Source organism: Cupressus sempervirens, chromosome 5 (assembly GCF_028749045.1).
Source record: "Cupressus sempervirens isolate cs-2001-9-10 chromosome 5, ASM2874904v1, whole genome shotgun sequence".
Classification (NCBI taxonomy): Eukaryota; Viridiplantae; Streptophyta; class Pinopsida; order Cupressales; family Cupressaceae; genus Cupressus; species Cupressus sempervirens.
Genome location: NC_143122.1, coordinates 865,223,469 through 865,244,109, shown reverse-complemented (window position 1 = coordinate 865,244,109; position 20,641 = coordinate 865,223,469).

The following is a 20,641-nucleotide window of genomic DNA, read 5'->3' as shown; positions in this document are numbered from 1 at the left end:
TGTAGGTATTGGTTTCATTGGTGGGGGTAGTGATGGTAATGTTATTTTCATTTTTCTTTGTTTATAAAGGGACAATATTCAAATAATTGCCTTATCTATTTTACATGTTGTTGAGAGGGGATTCTCTCTTGACTAAAGAATAGTTCTTTGTGTGGGGATTCTCTCTTGACTAAAGAATAATTCTTTGTGAGTATGATTCACAAATTATAGTTAACATGTTGAATGACCAATAGTTATGAGTTTATTGGTAGTTAGCCTTAGTGGCTAAGAAAATCTTCCATCTCTTTAGATCATTGGATTACATTTCTTTTAGTCATATTCCTAGGGAGTGGATTAAAGTGGTTGATTATCTAGCTAAGTGGTCTTCTTAGAGCTTAGAGGGATGAGATGTTGATAATTGGGAGGCTCTTCCTCCAAAAAAAATAGAGATACTAGTTAAGCTAATTAGGAATGATGAGAACTTGTAATCCCCTTTGTAAGTTGTTTTCTTGGTATCATTTTGTGTGTACCTTTTTTGGAGGTTGTAGTGGCCCTGAGGGTTGTTGTCATGCATTATTTGACTTTACTTGAATATTTTTTAAGATCATAGGCATTAATATACCCAAAGGTTGAAAGGAAGGAGATTTAAAAGTGAGGTGCACTAATAGCATCCATCCTGCCAGCTCCCAATACCCTACCCACAAGCTGCTTTGGTGGAGCACCCTCATGTTTTCTGCTTATATGGAGAAAGTGGTGTTTTTAGTTCTATGCTTTGTGTGGATATTTTGAGTTGTGTTAATTTTAATTGTTATTTATTTGCATGCCCTCATTTTTCGCTATCATTGATTGGTGCTTTGTATTTTTGATGGTTTTAGGCTTCAACCGTCTACTCACATTTTCATGTGTGTGACTTAATTTTCTTTGATTTCTTGCTTTCTTGTGCGTGATCTATTTTGTGTCTTAGATTTGGTTGATTATGGTCTTAGAGGTGAGAAATGATGGAATGGGTAAGATGAAGGAAATAATTAATGAAGGGAATGTGCGACAAGGTATTAATAGTAGTGTGACTTCTAAGCCTTCTTATAGTGTCATTTTTTCAGAGAATGTCTCTCTAGTGTTGGCCAAGTCTGCTTCCTTCAATGGGACATTTGAAGGAAAAATATAGAGATGGGAGGAGATGGAGCTAATACCGATAGAAATAAATGAAATGGAGGTGATACTGATAGAGAAAATGAAGATGGGGGGACTAAGAAGGTAAGATCTTGTGGTTTGTTCTATAGACACTTGGTTTTTAGCCGAATGATGAAATTGTAAAAGCTATTAAATTAGAGAAAAAAAGATTTAAAAATGAAGATATTTTAGTTGTTTGCATGGACATGAAATTTCTTCTCGCTTGGAAATTCTTGGATGACTAGTTCAATAATGCATGGGGCAAAAAGTCAAGAATTTTGGTTAGTTTTAGTAGAATGATTTAGAAGGGCATGTTTGTTATTTTTCTAAAGAGCCATACGATGTAGGAGAAGGTGTCAAAAAAGGATCTAGAATGTAGGCTAGAATTTATTTAGGACCTTCCCCTGGTTGTCCAAGAATAAACCCAACCATGTCTATTCTTCCTTGACCTCCTTTTGGATGGAAATCCATGATGTGAAACTAAAATTTTGTTCCTTTTTACCTCATATGCCTAAACCCCTAGGCTCAATTTTGAAAGCTGAAGATTCCTAGATCACCCTACCACATCTCAATGCTCATGCTCTCATTTCTCTTAACTCTAGTATTGTTTTTCATGATGAAATTTTGGTCAAAAGTGAGGAAGATGTTTTATGTTGGAAGATTTGTAAATTGGGTGATTTTGGTGCTTGTTTTCATTGTAAATTGATGTTAAACAACCAATTATAATATGTATTGTATTATACTTAAAAGTTAACTAAAGACCATGTAGGGTCATTGTTAGAGTGGGGTTGTGATTTAGTTTAAGGCATGGGAATCCCCAAAGGAGATGTCCCAACTCTTAGAAAATAACTACATAATGAAAACACAATGCAAGAAATAAGATTTGATACCAAACACAACTCTTTATTCATAAAATAACTGATTACATACAATGTGCCAAGCTATAAGGCCTTCCTAATTATGACCAAATACAAAGTAAGTAATAGTTCTATAAGATCCTCAAGATCCAATCCAAACCCTCGCTAGTCCAGATCCACACTCTAGTAGAAACCTCCAAGGAAAATCTAAACTTATGCTCACAAGCCACCAAGAAATCTCCTTGTTTCCCAAGCTGCAACTACTAGCTCTACTCAACTTCACTGCTCTCAGCTACTCCATGCTGAATTGAATAATGAATCTAGACTCCACAAGACCCTTTACTTATACTAAACCAAGCCATAGGTCAGCCTATCCAATCACATTAATTAAATTTATCTACATTAAATACACCCTTCAAGCCACAAATTGACTTGGCTATAAACATTAAAGACATAGCATAAAATTAAATATTTAGGACATGGCCCAAGTTTATAATGCATAACTAACTCATAAGATCATACAAGAATATGAACACTTAGACATAGGTCCATATGATAACCAAGTATCCATATCCAAGAGCACACACACCAACCCCCTCAGATTGAAGCTCACAAATACAATCTCCAAATCTCTATCAATAAATAGGAACACATTACCAACAACCACTAAAATGGCTCTAACTCCAAGATGATGACTCCAAACTCTATGCACACTTAGGACAAGGTTTCCAAATATGCCTCGGACACATCCCCAATCATGCAAACCATAAGGTCTAGATAAATGTAAACTCAATGCTCTTGCATCGGACTCCCTAGGTAGATAGAAAAGTGTGTCCCATACTTTGATGCCCAAAGAAATTTATGCAACTGACTTTGTCTTCATCAAAGGCTTCCGATCCATCAAGGATAAGAGAAAAAAATCTAAAACTAAACCATTTATGCTTCATCCACTCAAACATAGGAACTAAATGAATCACAATAACCCAACCAACATGCTCACTCCTAGGAATAAACTGAACATAATGCTTCACCAATAATTCCTGCAACTAATCACAACCAACAATAATAACATCCTCCAGCATGAAATCCATGTCTTCAATATTATGTAACTCTAGAACCAAATCATCAACATGTAAGCCCAAATCCACACTAAGAGCAACGTGTAAATGCTTAGCCATGTCAACTACAGGAAAATTGAGAATATATAGATCCACAATATCATATAGATCCTCAACCACATCAACAACTAGTGAATCCACACCAATAACATCAAACTCCACATCAATAGCAACATCCATATCCTCAATCATGTCAACATTAACATATGAATTCAAATTCATATCAACAACCATATGTAAATCCTCAACAATCTCATTGCTCACAACAAGATGCTCCGTAAAATGTAACTCATCACCAACAGTAACCTAATAATCCACAATGAAGTGCTCTACAATTTCCATGTTAGATCCATCCAACTGATCATGAAAACCAATCTCCCTCCCAACATCAACAATATTGGGAATTTCTCCAATAACAACTACAAGTTCCTCTACATGTTTTGCATTAGACTCTACAAACTGATCAAAAAAACCAACCTCAATCTTGTCACACTCTCTTCTATCTCAAACAAGTCTTCTAACCATCCAGAAAAATTACTTCCAGATTGATAGACTCTAGCTCCACAAATCTCTACAAAACTCAACTATCCCTTCCTTAACTCAACCAATCAAACTAGCTTCCAATCGAGCATACATCTTTGAAATCTTCTTCTCCACCACATTACACATCTTTGCAATAATGCTAGGGTCCAATCATCTTAGAGGTATCTTCCAAGATCTTTGCAAACCTTTTGCAATAAATCAATGATATCCAACCTTCACTTTGATACCACATGATGTAGTACAAGGAAAAAGAATCCCCAAAGAGATGTCCTAGTCCCCAACAAATAACCACACAATGGAAACACAATGCAAGAAATAAGATCTGATACCAAACATAACTCTTTATTCATAAAAATAACTAATTACATGCAATGTGCTAGGTTGTAAGGCCTTCACAGTTACAACCAAACACAAAGAAAGTAATAATTCTATAAGATCCTCAATATCCAACCCAAAACCTAGCTAATCCAGATCCACACTCTGGTAGAAACCTCCAAGGAAGATCTAAACTTGTGTTCACAAAACACCAATAAATCTCCTTGTTTCCCAAGCTACAACTACTAGCTCTGCTCAACTTCGCTCCTTTTAGCTACCCCATGCTAAATTGAATAATGAATCTAGACTCCACAAGACCCTTTACTTATACTAAACCAAGCCATAGGTTAACCTAGCTAATAATATTAATTAAAAGCACCTACATTAAATACACCCTTCAAGCCACAAGTTAACTTGGCTGCAAACATTAAATACATAACATAAAATTAAATACTTAGGACATGCCCCAAGTTTACAATGCATAACTAACTCATACTTGACCACATAAGAATACACATACTTAGACATAGGTCAATGTGCTAACCAACTATCCAAATTGAAGAGTGCACACACCAACTCCCTTGGATCAAAGTTCACAAATATAATCTCCAAAGATCTACCAGTAAATAGGAACATATTACCAATAACCACGAAAATGGCTCTAACTCCAAGACAATGACTCCAAACTTTGTGTGTACTTAGGAACGATTTCCCAATATTCCTTGAAAACATCCCCAATCGTTGAAACCATAAGGTCCACAAAAATCCAAGATCAGTGCTCCTACATCAAGTTACCGTTGCACCAAAAGACCAATACATTAGTGCCTAATACACGCACTCAACTTATAGTACATAGTCCATGCAGTTAATCCCTTGTCACAAATTCTAACAGGAGCACTAATTTTTTTCCAACAATCTCCCCCTTAGTGTTACCCAAGAGTCTGAGGATTCAAAGATGTGACCAAGCTTTGATATCACTAGAGTGGGGTCACCATTACACCAAAAGACTAATTTGTTAGTGCCCAATACAACTATCAATTTATGGAGGAGTAAACTAGATACTGAGAGGGGGGGTGAATCTATAACAATTTATACCTTTTCCTTTCATCCATACCCAATAATAACTTATGCAAGTAAATCTACAAATATAAACTTGTTGTAACATATTAATCAAATCAATCACATGCATGAAAGTAATAAGACATAACACAATATTTGTTATCGAAAAACCCTCTGAGGTGAAGGTAAAATTGGGGTGGGGATGCCACCCACAAATATTCACTACTATAGTAATAAAGTTAACCAGTTAAGGTTACAATGTTTGACCATAACATATGATCTACTTTGTGAGGAGTCTATCCTATTAAAGACCTAAGAAATAGTTTAGTTTCACCTTGTTAGAGGATTTGACACTTACAAAAAAGTAAGGAATCTATTAGGAGATTTACAAAGATTTATTAAGATCACTCTATTCAAAGATTTACCCTGATTTAAGTCTATTATAACTGACTCTCAGTTTGCTCTGCAAGCTGATTTTGAGTCTTCTCCTTGCTAATTGATCCTGATACTCTTATCTTTCCCTTCCATTTTTACTACTTATGAATAGGTCACTTATTTTTTTAGATGATAAAAGAACCCTTGAATGAGTTTTGATCTTCATCTCTCTGATCTTCTTATGTACTCACATAACCACTTTCTCATCTCTCACATCCTCGTGGTCTAGGTTAAGATCATCATCATATAAGGATTCAATAAATAGTCTTCTAGATGATTCCATGTTTTTCCTCTTCATCCTGATCATTGAACAAATACATGGGGATATGTGATCCATGCCATGTAAATGTTCTATTATAACCTCAACAAGTATTAAATGTTCTATAAAAACCTCTTCAAAATTTAAATAATCCTTCCAAATCAGCTTGATAGTGTTTTTTCCTAAAACTTTATTTCATTCCTGACTTTTATGTACACTCTTCATTGCTCAACCTCTATTGTTAGTGGTGCTCAACATTGGTATTACTTAGCCTTTATTAACTTCTTGATGCTCAACATATATTGTACTCAACACATACTACTTGGTATTTATACTTGGGATTTCACTCAGTTGCTAATAACTTTCTTAGCTGTTGAATGAGCTCGTTCAATATAAAAAATTGCTCTGTGACCATACTTTACTCAACTTCTATATAATTATTCAATACATACTATCTTATGTACATGACTTGACCTATGTGGAGTAGCTCGGTCACAGTGATGATTATCAAACTTTGCCTTGTAAATGACTAAGTGATTGACACTAATAGACAACAATGGTTAGAGATACCAACAATCTCCCCCTTTAACATTAGTGAAAAAAACACTTTTTCATAACAATAAAAAAATTTGAGCTCTCCCCTAAGTATTATGACTTGTAAAAAATGAATACAAAAATTCATTATAGCCTTTATTCAATACTTGTACATGATATTCCTTCTATATACATTTTGAATGTCTCATACATTTCCCTATTCATTTTTCTATTCATACATTTCCCCCTTGTTTTTGAACACTTGATGTCATTGCCGCTAGGGTTAAAAGAGTTGAAGTAATCCATATGTTGCAATGAATTCCTTATGTACTTTGGTAATCATGGCTAGTGCATGATTCCATATGGTTCTTGCTAACTCTAGAATTTGATTCTACAGTTGTAGTCTTGTAGCTAAATCTATCACCCTCTCAACCACCGATAGGTTGTGATCTTCTACTAAGATCCTAGGCTTTTTTTAGTTCTCTCTACATGACCTCAAAATGAGGTATTGATATTACCCAAATTGAGATTAACTTTGATCTCATTATGCTGTTAGCTACCTAAAGCTCAACCAATTTACTTTGATCATTTAGTAGGATTTTGTAATGATCTATGCTAGATCCTACTAAATCTGAGATAGCACTATTGGATGACTTCATCTCAACTTGAGTCTTGTCTACCTATACCTAAATTGTATTTATGAATTTTGGCACATCTGACAAAATTGTGTACACCTATTGTACCTTCTATATAATACTCATCATTACTTGTTCTTTCTCCTATAGTAACACTTTCTTCTCAGCTATAGTTATGAAAATTTTATCCATAACCTTACTTTCAACTCTTCTTACTAACTAATCCATTAACTTGTCATTGGATTTAGAATTTTCTACACTAACATGATCAATGATATGTAAAAGTTGATCAATGATTAGTGATTCTTCATCTACAATCTGTATGTCAAATTCTTCAACAAAAATATGTTTGAGATCTTGTAATGTCTATTGCTACTTTAGCTCTCTCCTAAGATCTTCTTGTCTCTTTTTCTTTTTTAAAATTTCTTTTAGCAAAAAGTTTTGCTGCAAGGTAAGATTTTCAGATTAAATTGTGGCATCTCAATATGTTCATCCAGACTAACTTCACTATCTAGTGACATGCCCTTTATTTCTTTTCTCTTCCTTTTTAATGAAGGGGTGCTACTTCTCAACAATTCCTTAGGAGTAGGTGAGGAGGTATCACTACTTGGTCTTGCTTGTGCATCTTCGCTCAAGACAACAATAGTAGTACTTGGATCAACCTTATTTAATTCTTTATTTCCCTTAGCATGAGGTGCTGAAATAATATTATCATTTTCATCAGCTTCTTTATCTTTACCATTCATTGGTAAGCCCTGATTGCTCGACTTTTGGAGTATCAGGGGAGTTGACACGTATAGGAGACATGCTATCTTGTGGACTTGACACACTTGAACTTTCGCCACTACTATGTTCATCATTGATGCTCACAGTCTCTACCTTCTTTGTAGTTAATCCAAAAATACTTTTCCACAATAATTCACTCTACTATCATACAACTTCCTCTATATTTATTAGTATTTGAAACATTCTATACTTATGAACAAATTTGCTCCTATATTTCTTCAAAAATGTATTAACTTGATCATGTGACAAATTAGGCATGATTTTGACTAATGTGTTAGTTCTTATCTATATTTGTAATTCCTCTACCTACTACCTCCTCTTTAATCTTTCAAGAAAATCTTGAGGCATCTTATTCTCTATTTCTGATGGAAGAGCATCCTAGGTTGACGTATTATCCTGCTCATTTGTGTTCATTCTACTAGTTGTTGCTGAGTTTCAGTCATTGTTGAGTTACAACAATTGTTGACTGCCAGTAATTTTGTAGTTTGAGTTGAGTTGAGGTTATCCCATGTCATGTTAACACTCGTGTTAGCATGTTATCCCATATCGCTTTGCAGTATGTGACAAGTTCCACAGTCTGTGCCAACCTATTCTTCATGTGTCGAGTTACCTAGTGTATGTCAAGTAACCCTTCATGTGTCAAGTTATCCTATTGATGTCAAGTGTCAGTATTTTGGACATGATTTTTGTATTTTTGATGCAAACCAACTTGCGGGATTTATTTTGTTTTCATTATTTATGTTAAGATCTTTTCTTCAGATGTGTCCAGACTGTTGTTGGGTTGGCCTTCCTATTATGTAATAATCTATAATGTTCTATAAGCCATTTTGGCAAGTATAAATAGAATATTTGGGCTTAGAGTTAGGGCAGCTTGGTAGAGATTGCAAGTTTTTTGGGAGAGATTTTGGTAGATTGATTTGGAGCAACTGAAAGTACAAATTTAAAGTTGGATCCTAGATCTTCAATCTATATTGTATCTAGCCATAACCTAGAAGGCCTTATAGTTGGGCATTTATGCTGATCATTTCATGAATCAAAAAAGAAATTTGTTCTGTGTGTGTGTGTGTGTGTGTGTGTGTGGTGTTGTTCTCTTTGTGTATTGCTTCCATTGTGTTTACTCTGCAAGGTTGGTTTGAATTGTTGGGTGTGCCTTTGGCCTTGGTTTCCATTCCCTACTTATGTTAGGTGTATCAAAGTGCAGTTGTTCCTGAGTGTGCAAGTAGATCATCGAAGCTTGAGGTAGTTTGTACTAGGAATCTTGGATCATGTAGAACCCTGATTTGGATTTTTTTGTAGGGTTGTAGATCTATGGATTTGAACTATAACTTGTAGAGGGTTATGATCTTGTAGGAACCTAATTTCTAAAGATAGTTTATGGCAGAGGAAATGCCAAAAATGTTGTGTTAAATGGATTGAGATAAATTATAGCTAGATTAGATGCTGTAGAGACAACCTAGAGGAGAGGAGAGTATCTTGAGGATGTGAGTGATGATGAAGCGATAGAACCAAACCCTAATCTAAAACCTAAAGAAGATCAAGATGAGGAAAGATTGCTGAGAGTATTGTCTAGGGCACATTCAAAGCCTGCTATAGAAGTCATTCCTTATGATGAGAAGTTGGACACCAATGTTGTGTTGGATTAGATCTCTGATATGTAGAAGGTCTTTGAGTATGAAAATACTCCTACTAATAGGAAGGTGAAGATTATAGTTACTAGGTTGAAAGTTCACACTTCACTATGGTGGGAGCATTTGCAAACTGATAGACAAAGGAGAGGAAAAGAGAAGATCAAGACTTGGCCAAAGATGAGCATAATATATTGGTAAGTAAGCAATGTGTTGTGAAGTTCAAGATTGGACATTATTTTTATGAAGTGTTGTGTGATATTATGCCTATGGATTGTTGTCATATTTTGTTGGGTAGACCTTGGTAATATGATAGAAATTATGTACATGATGGAAGATTGAATCAATATACTCTTTAGGTGAATGGGAAGAAGAAAATATTGCTTCCTTTGATTGAAAGCCCATATGAGGTTAGTTGTACTACAATAAAAGTTTGCATGATTAATGGGAAACAATTTGAAAAAGAAGTGAAGAAGAATCAAGTCCATTTTGCCATAATTCCTAGAGGACCGTGTTTGGGTAGTAATGATCGAGTGACAATAGAAGTTGGTAATGACCGAGTGACAACAGATAGTGGTAGCTGAGTACCAGAAGAAATTATAGAATTTTTGAATGAGTATAAAGATATTGTTGCTAAGAATATTCTTGATGGTTTACACTAGTGAGAAGCATAAGTCATTGAATGGATTTAATTCCTGGAGCTAGTTTTCCAAACAAAATACCATATAGATTGACACCTATAGAGAATGAAGAACTTGTCAAACAAGTGCACAAATTGTTGTAGAAGGGTTTAATTAGAGAAAGTTTGAGTCCATGTGCTATACCTACTATATTAGCACCAAAGAAGAATGGAGAATGGAGGATGTGTATTGATTCTAGAGCTATTAATAAGATCACAGTGAAATATAGGTTTCCCATGCTGAGGATGGATGTCATAATAGATTGTTTGAGTAGAGCAAAGTATTTTACCAAGATTGTTTTGAAGAGTGGCTATCATCAGAGAAGGTGATGAATGGAAGATTGCTTTCAAGACAAAAGATGGTTTCCATGAATGGTTGGTTATTCCTTTTGGTTTGACTAATGCATCTGGTACTTTCATGAGGTTGATGAATGAAGTTCTAAAAAGATTCTTGGGTAAGTTTGTGATTTTTTATTTGGATGATATTATGATATTCAACAAGACTAAGGAAGAACATCTTGATCATGTTAGACAAGTATTGCAGTGATTGAACGAGAAGAAATTGATGATTAATTTGAAAAAGTGTTATTTTATGCAAGAAGAGATTGTGTATTTGGGATTTGTGATTTCAACTGATGGTTTGAGAATGGATCCAGAGAAGGTTAAAGAAATTTTGAAATGGTCCACACCTGAGAATGTGGGTGAGATAGGATCATTTCATGGTTTGGCTAGTTTTTATAGAAAGTTTATAAAGGATTTTAGTGCTGTTTGTAATACTATGACTAAGACAATGAGAGGAGATAAAAAGGAATTCAAGTGAACACATGGAGCTGATAAGAGTTTTGAGACTTTGAAACAAAGGATTGTTGAGTTTCCCATATTGGCTTTTCCTGATTTCAATAAGGTTTTTCAAGTTGAATGTGATGCAAGTGGCAGTGCCATAAGAGCTGTATTAAGTCAAGAAGGTAAGCCTGTTGCTTTTTAGTGAGAAGTTGAATGATGCTAAAAGAAAGTATTCTATGTATGATCAAGAGTTTTATGCTATTGTTCAAGCTTTGAAGAAGTGGAGACATTATTTGATTCCTAAGTTTGTGTTCTATATTAATCATAAAGCTTTACAATACTTGGGAAGTCAACATAAATTGAATCAAAGACATATCTAGCGCGTTGAGTATTTGAAAAGTTTTACATTTGTGATTAAGCATAAGAGTGGAGTTACTAACATAGTTGTTGATGCATTGAGTAGAAGATGTTCTTTGTTGACTAAAATGAAGGTTGAAGTTCTTGGTTTTGATGAAATGAAAGAGTTGTATGATGCTGATCCTAATTTTTCTGAGGCATGGAGAGAGTGAAAAGCACCAAATCTAATAGATCACATGAGTAAGTATGATGAATATTTCATTCAAGAAGGTATGTTGTTCAAAGGTATTTGGTTGTGTATCCCTAGAAGTTCTATGAGGTTGGATCTAATTAAGGAAAAACATAGTGGTGGATTGGTTGGACATTTTGGCATTGATAAGACATTGAGTTTGTTGAAGGAGAAGTATTATTACCCACATATGTATAAGAATGTTTAAAATTTTGTGAAGAGTTGTGGAGTTTTTCAAGTTACAAAAGGAGTAAGTTAAATACGAGATTCTATACACCTATTTTTATTCCTGAGAAAGCTTGGAGTGATATTAGTATGGATTTTGTTCTTGGATTGCCTAAAATAGCAAAGGGGTATGATTCTATACTTGTTATTGTGGATAGATTTTCTAAAATGGCTCATTTTATACCATGTAAGAAGACACTAGATGTTGAGCATGTTGCTGAACTTTTCTTCAAAGAGGTTGTTAGATTGCATGGATTACCAAGAAGTGTTATTTCTGACAAAGATAGTAAGTTTTTTGGTTATTTTTGGAGAACTTTGTGGAAGAAGATGGGTACTGAGTTGAAGTTTAGTTCTACATTCTATCTACAAACTAATGGATAGACAAAGGTTGTGAATAGAAGCTTGGGTAATTTTCCGAGATGCTTAGTTAGAGATGAAACACATAATTGGGAGATCACATTAGCACAAGTTGAGTTTGCATATAATAATTTTGTTAATAGGAGTATAGGGAAGACACCTTTTGAGATTGTTACTAGAATGAAGCCTAGAGGAGTATCATATTTAAGGGATGTTGTTGGTGAATAGAAGAGAAGTGTTGTAGGAGAAGAATTTGCTAATTTTATGAAGTCTCTGCATAAGGAAGTGAAGCTGAAGTTGGAGCAAAGTAATAAAAAATACAAGGAGAATGCTGATAAGTCTAGAAGACATAATATTTTTGATGTTGGTAATGAGGTGATGGCTCATTTGAAGAAAGGAAGATTTCCAGTTAGAACATACAGTAAGCTAAAGATGAAGAATTTTGGACCTTGTAAGATCTTGAAGAAGTTTGATAGTGGAAATTCTTATAAAGTTGAGTTGCCTAATGACATGGATATATCTCCTATATTCAATGTTGCTGATCTATATAAGTATCATGAGTTACATGATTAAATTTTTGTACTTGATGATTATCCTAAGAAGTAGATTGAAGAGGTTGAAAAAATATTGGATCAAAGAGTTGGTAAAAGGACAAGGGGAAAGGACTACTATGAATATTTGGTAAAGTGGAAGAATATACTAGTTGAAGATGCTACATGGATTTCTCAATATGAGTTAGATTTAGCTTAGGTTGTGACACTTGCATGATTTAGGAGAATCATTTCTTTCTACCCTGGTTGTCTGATGTAGGAGCATCTTGGGTTGATGTGCTAACCTAATCATTTGTGTTCATTATGCTAGTTGTTGCCGAGTTTCAGTCATTTCTGAGATGCAACAATTGCCGAGTGCTAGTAATTTTGTAGTTTAAGTTGAGTTGAGGTTATCCCACATCATGATAACATGGGTCAGCATGTTATCCCATCTCACTTTGTAGTATGTGCTGAGTTCCATAGTGTGTGCCAAGCTATTCTTCATGTGTCGAGTTACCTAGAGTATGCCGAGTGACCCTTCATGTGCTGAGTTATCCTATTGATGCCGAGCATCAGTATTTTGGATGTGCTTTTTGCATTTTTTAGTGTGAGCCAACTTGCGAGATTTATTTTGATCATGTCATTTATGTTAAGATCTTTTCTTGGGATGTGTCCAAACCATTTTTGGGTCAGCCTTCCTATTATGTAATAATCTAGAATGTTCTATAAGTGGTTTTGGCAAGTATAAATAGAGTATTTGGGCTTAGGGTTAGGGAAGATTGGTAGAGATTGCAAGTTTTTTGGGAGAGATTTTGGTAGATCAATTTGGAGCAAAATTGGAAGTGCAAATTGAAGCTCGATCTTAGATCTTGAATCTATATTGTATCTTGTTGTAACCCAGAAGGCCTTACAGTTGGGCATGTATGCTAATCATTTCATGAATCAATAAATAAATTTGTTCTGTGTGTGTGTGTGTGTGTGTGTGTGTGTGTGTGTGGTGCTATTCTCTTTGTGTGTTGATTTCATTATGTTTACTCTGCAAGGTTGGCTTGGATTGTTGGGTGTGCCTTTGGCCTTGGTTTCCCTTCCCTCCTTGTGTTAATTTCATCTAGAGCTATCTTGAAATTTAACATCATTTCTACCATAGCTTCCTCAAATTTATTCTTATAATTATTATCTAGTGTATCACATCTCACAAATCTAAAGCTAGATAATACTGGAGAACTTTTTATATGTGAAAATACCTCATCAATGGATTTATGTTTCCTTTGAGGTGGTCCTCTGACCAATCTCCTTCTCTTGGTTCAAGGTTCACTTGACTTAGTAGCCTCTTCTACTTTCTACTTCATAGTCTTCTCAACAATAGCAACTATCTTTGTCCTTGGCTTATTTGGTGGTGGAGGTGTTGGCTCCTTCTTCTTCTTTGATATTTGAGCCTTCTTGCTTGATGTCATAACAACAACTAGGGCTTTACCCTTATTAGTTTCTTCCTCTTCCACTTCTTCTTTTTCATCACCACTATCTTATTCTTCATCTTCTCCAAGACCTTGAGTTAATTATAATGGTTCCTTACCCTTTTGTAGGGTGCCTAATTCTTCTTCTAGGTCTTTGATCATCTTATTTTTTTTCTCTTTAGAAGCTATCTTTATGTTTACTATTATTCTTGCCTTTGCTTCTTCATATTTTCCAAATGATTTGGCCTTAGTATCTGTCTCTTCTACTAATAATGCATCAATGTTTTCACTAACATCATTGCTCTCTATTTCATATCCAAAGCTTTGCAGCCATGCCTTCCTTGGCTTTACTACTTGCAGAAATGTGTTGTCCATATCAACAAGAAAACATATGTCACTATTATTTTGTGACCAATTCCATTAGAATTCTCATTCTTCTTTTCATTCTCAACTTGAATTCATCAAAATATGTATTCATTACATCATCAAAATTGTCTTCCAATTGAGTAATAAACTATTGATTTTTCTTGTTATTGGTTTATCTTGTTCCCATACAATATCTCCTATGCTAGGAAAATACTTTTGAATATAAAAGAATGCACAAACAATTAGAGAGCCAAACTTACACATTGAATTCTTTTCCTTTTTGATTAATGATAGGTTTTTTGCCAGTTGTAAAATTTGCAGCTTAGCAAGATCATGCTCATGGTATTTCATCACAATCTTCCATGCTTGGTCCATAGCCATACACAACACACTATTCAATCTACTTGATTGATAGAATTTGTGAGAAATAACTCTCATTGAAAATTCTATAAGTGGATTAGTAATGCTTGTGATGGACAGACCTCATCCATTCCACTTGGGTCCTATATTAGCCTCAACTTCTACTCATCTCAAGCATCACGTGGTTTTCTTCCTATCTAGGGTTGGATAGCTAGTAACCCTATGCATCATCATCTCTATGATTTCAACTAGTCCATCCTATAGACAATACTTCATATTGTGAATTATGCTTAAAAAAAATTTGATCCATCCCATTTTAATTTTTTTTGGAAATTCTAAGGCTCGAGTTAACCCATTTCTTTCAATAATATGAATTTTTTTCCTCAAAGTTCCTCCATCACACAACTTATCATAAGCTTCTCTGATTTCATAATATCCTACTTCTCTAATTTTGAACATGTAGCAAATTTTGACATTGTGAATCATGATAACTTTAGGTGGTATCGAGGATAGCACACCCACTGAGTCTCCTTTAACAAAAATTCCTAGAGAAACACAAAATTTAGGTGGAGGAAAGGCATCACTCTTCACCAATTGAACTTTATTAACCTTTGGCGCATTTTAGTAGTTGATGAAGGTGCCATGATTGTAACTAGGGTTTGATGATTTTTCCTTCTCTAAATACTTGGCACTTGATCAAACTATTTATTCAAATTTCTTGATCAAATTGCTCCTTGAAATTGATCTCTTGATTTCTTGATTGCTCTGAGCTTTTTGAAAATCTAGATGCAAAGTATGAAATAATGTATATGAAATATGTTATATACCTCATCTTTTGATCAATTAGGTTCACAATTAATATTTGTGTACTTTGTTAAGTGGAAGCCAACTAGCATAATAGGTTGCTCTCTTACAAAACCTTTAGTCTATATTTGAGTGCTTGGTCTATGTTGCAATTGCTTGGTCAACACAAACATTTTACTGATACTCAAAAGCTATTAATTTTTTTGTTCTCATGCATCTTATATATGCAGATATGAACTTTTGGCATGCATTTATTCAAGAACTAATGTATGATATATCATCTAGGTATTTAGTTCCATACATACCTCTCTTTCTTGGTTAGAGATAACATGATCACCTTCTTTATTTGATTGGGTGACCTCAACTCCATTTGATCCACTATTTCCATCTTCTTTTTTCACTTCTAATTCATTCCATTTCTTACTTGCTCAATATCCACTTTGCTTCTTGCTTTGTCCTTTGTCCTATTTTTTGGATATAGTTGAGTCTTGCAACTCCTACTTTGATGTCCAAATTTGAACATTTGGAACATACATTGTTAGGTGCATAGTTCTTCTTTCTCTAATTTGACTAGTAGGGTTTTGTCTCTGATTGACATTGAAATGTGCTATGTTCATATTTCTAATAGTTGTATCAATATCCTTCAAATCTAGGTCTAGTAGATGCATTCTATTGTCTTGACCTACACTCATGTATTTGATGTTCCTATTTCTTGTAGTAAAAATGGTAACCAATAAACTTAGGTTTAGAGTTTTGCATACCATGTTTACTTCAACAGATATTTGCAGTATGGCCAAATTTTCAATAGTGATAACATGTGGGTTTTTTCTTTGGCTTTGCATAGATCATTTCTCCATTCCTAGATGATTCTCCCTTCTTAGTACATGAATGTCTTGACCCATTAGAACAATTTGATAATTTGATAATTTCATCCTTTGGTTTGTTGTATTTTTCCATAGATTCCTTCTCATTTATTAGTCACTTCTTCAATATCTTATTGTGTGATTTCAGGTTTGCAATATCTACATCCTTGTAATTCAGTTCCAAATTTGTAGTCATTAGTTTATTCATAAGATCCATTTGTGTATTCATGAATTTCTACACATCTGATATCTTTTCTTCTAGTCTGGTGGCCATTACCCTCTTGTCATCTTCTACCATAGTTTTTTCTTCTTCATCTTTCTTTCTTTGTTCAATCACTTGACACAATCTTATTGATTGGATCTCATGTTCTCTTTTTAGTGCCCTTATCTCTTCATTGAGGAGTTTTTTCTTTTCAAGTAGTTCAACAGACTATTTGTCATTAGGATTGTTTGGTTTAAATAGTCCTTCAGTTTTAGCTTCTTCATAAGAGTATTTCTTTTATCTAAATACCAATTTCCTTTCTCCTTTTAGGGAATCCTTTATATCTTATCTTGCTTACTCTAATTTCTATAGTATGAGTTGGATGTTGTTCACCTGATTGTCAATAGTCTTATCCAGTTTGAAAGCCTCCATCTTCCAAGTCCTAATCTCCAAGTCTTTAAATTTCTTTCAAACTAGATATTAGATATTGGGGGGGGGGGGGGGGGGGGTGTGAATCTATAACAATTTAAACCTTTTTCTTTCATGCACATCCAATAATAACTTATGCATGTAAATCTACAAATGTAAAATTTTTGTGTAAATCAAATCAATCACATAAATGAAATTAATAACACATAACACAATATTTGTTACCTAGAAACCCTCTAAGGGGAAGGTAAAACTAGAGCATAGATGACACCCAAGAATCTTCAATACTACAGTAATAAAGTTAACTAGTTAAAGCTATAATGTTTTATCATAGCAGTGATCTACTTTATAAAGAGTCTATCTTATTAAAGACTTAAGGAACCATTAGCTTTCAACTTGTTAGAGGAAACTTACAAAAAAGTAAGGAATTTGTTAAGAGATTTAAAAAGATATGTTAAGATCACTCTTTTAACAGATTTACCCTAATTCAAGTTTGTTAAAACTAACTTAGTACCTGACTCTTGGTTTGCTTTGCAAGCTAATTTTGAGTCTTCTCCTTGCTAATTGATCCTCTCTTCTCTGATATGATACTCTTGTCTTTCCCTTCCACTTTTACTTGTTATGAATAGGTCACTTGTTCTATTAGATGATAACATAACCCTTGAATGACTTCTGATCTTCACCTCTCTGATATTCTCATGTAAGCACACAACCACTTTCTCATCTCTCACATCCTCATGGTCTAGGTTAAGATCATCATTACATAAGGTTTCAATGAAAAGTCTTCTAGATGATTCCATGTTTTGCCTCTTCATCTTTGTAATAATTTGCCTTAGGAAAAAATTCACCCAAGACTAAGGAACTCAAGCACAAGCATAACAATAGACCAAAGAGAGTATGATCAGAATGATAATATAATATTCATTCAATAGGGATATAAGTACACTAGCAGTGCCTGTGTATAAAGGCCTCTAGAATTCTTCTAGAATGCATATGAATCAACAACATGATAAGTCATACAACTAGGCACATGTCTACTAGACATGGTTATACTCCATTCAGCATAGGAGTAAGTGCGATGATGTGAGGATAAGCCTACAAAGGTGTAGCAAGAAAAATAATGTTGTAGATACCATGTGCTAAATTAGGAGTGTGAATAACTATGTTGTCTACATGAAAACTCAATTAATAATGCAAACTCCAGTGTTGTAGACACGATGTGTTGAATTCGAGTTGCTTACTCTAGTTGAGTGGTTATATGGTTAAGTTTTTGGTTACGCTTAACTCCAAGATACATAACCAAAAACCACTCAACTTATAGCACATAGGAGGTGATTAAGCCCTTGTCATGAATCCTAAAGGGAGCACTAAACATTTTTCCAAAAATCACGACCTTAGATGGATAAACCATGTATATTCATGCCCCCATGTGGGGTGACTATTCATAACTTATATATCTCATGAGACTTATAGTTGGAAAAGCATAAAATTAACTCATGCTATTACCTTTGATTTATCATGTCTTCTCCTTTTCTCTATCTATAGTATATAGGGATTTTCCTTGGACACAATATTACTAATATTATTTAGTCTATCATAACATATCACTAGTCTATCACATAAAAAAATTATATTTATATTAGAATTGCTATTCTATTCAGGTCTAAAATATTAGATATATTTTTACTCTATCAAAGATCTCATTCCTTAACATGGTATTAGAGCCTTGTTGGTAAATATAATTTAAGAAAAATTATGAAAACATTTCCAAAAGTCCCTTATTTATTTAAACTATTCAAAAGTACAATCACGGTGAATAGAGTCAAGTTAGAAGACAAACTTAATGGAGCATCAAACTTTGTATCTTGGAGAATTTGAATCATGACCATTCTTAGAGAACTCAAATTAGAAAAATTTGTGGAAGAAAACAAAACTATTCTTGAAAGTGAGCTAGATAAAACAATATGGAAAAAGATACAACAATAATGCTATGAAAATTATAATTTATTATGGAAATTATCACATTCTTCCAATTATAGAAAAATAAACAAATGCATATTATATGTTCATGACTATTCAAAACTCATATGAAATCAATAATACAAGTATATTTCTTACCCTAAAAACACAACTCCTCCATAATAAGATGAACAAAGAAGAAACTGACGCATCATATTTCATGATAATATCATAACTAAGAGACTATCTTTCTACTCTCATAAATATTGTAGATGATAAAGCATTATAATTGATAGCTCTTAAAGGGTTATCCACTACATGGGAATCATTCATTCAAGGGCTAAGTTCTTAGTCTACTCTAACAAAATTTGATCAACTCAAGAATGATTGTACTTAAGAAGAATCATGATTTATTACAAGATGAATCATTCCTAATAGAGAAGAGAAAATTCAATCCTAACATGCAAACTCATACAATTAATTGAAGAGACACATTAAGAAATGAGGAAAGAAAAATAAAAAACTATAATAAAAGAGATTTGTCAAAATTTTAATGTTCTAAATGTGACAAATTTGGACATACTCACATGTATTGTCTAGAAAGAAAGCCCTTGCAAACATATCTAAAGTCAAGGAAGAAAAAAACTCACTATTCTTCCTTTCCTTAGCAAGTGAGTTAAACTCCAACAAAAATAGTTAGATAATTGATAACAAAGCATCTAGACACATAACTAGATCTAGAGGCCACTTTGAAACCTTTGAAGGGAACTCAACCAAAGAAGTCATAATAGGAGACAATTCCACTTATCTTGTGAAAGGAATTGGGACCTGTTCAGTTGAATTGAAAACTAGAGTTACTCTACAACTAAATGATGTTTTATTTGTACCAGGTATCAAGAGAAACCTAATCTCTATTTCGAGCCTAGAAGATCAAGGCTATCATGTCACCTTCCAAGAAGATAAGGTTATATCTTGGTCCAGAAATTAAAATATAAAAAATGTAACCTCCATTAGATTTAGAGACAAAACTCTATATAAACTATGTACTCTCAATACCTAGCCTTAAATCATAAAGTTATAAAGAACAATGAAATTTGGCATAGAAGACAAGGTCACCTGCATTTACAGGCTCTACCCTCCATAGAGAAGATTGTGGAAGGCATGCTAACCCAAAATCTAAACATGATGGAACATGTAAAGGATGAGCATAAGAAAGAACTCCAAAACATCCTTTCCTCATAGTGAACATAAATCAAATTTTTTACTTGAACTCATTGATGCTAACTTGTGTGGACCAATGCCAATACCTTCCCTAGGAGGATACTTGTATTATATCATCTTTCTTGATAAGTATTCCAAGAAAACCTAGAACTATTTCTTGAAACTAAAAGAGTCAAATGAAGTTATATATAAATTATAATAATTTAAAGCCTTAGTAAAAAATTATTTTGGGAAGAAAATTAAAATTCCAAGATTTGACAATCTAGGAGAATACACTTATGAAAACTTTAAAGAGTTCTACATATCTGTTGGGATTAAGAAGGAGTATATAGTATCATATCATCCTTAACAAAATGGAGTAGCTAAAAGGAAGAACATATATATTATTGAAGTAGTTAAGGCCATGATGCATGATCAAAATCTCCATATAACATTCTTGGTTGAAGCCTCCAATACCAGAGTGTACATTGAAAATAGATGCCCTCATTTATTTATAGAAAATGCATGA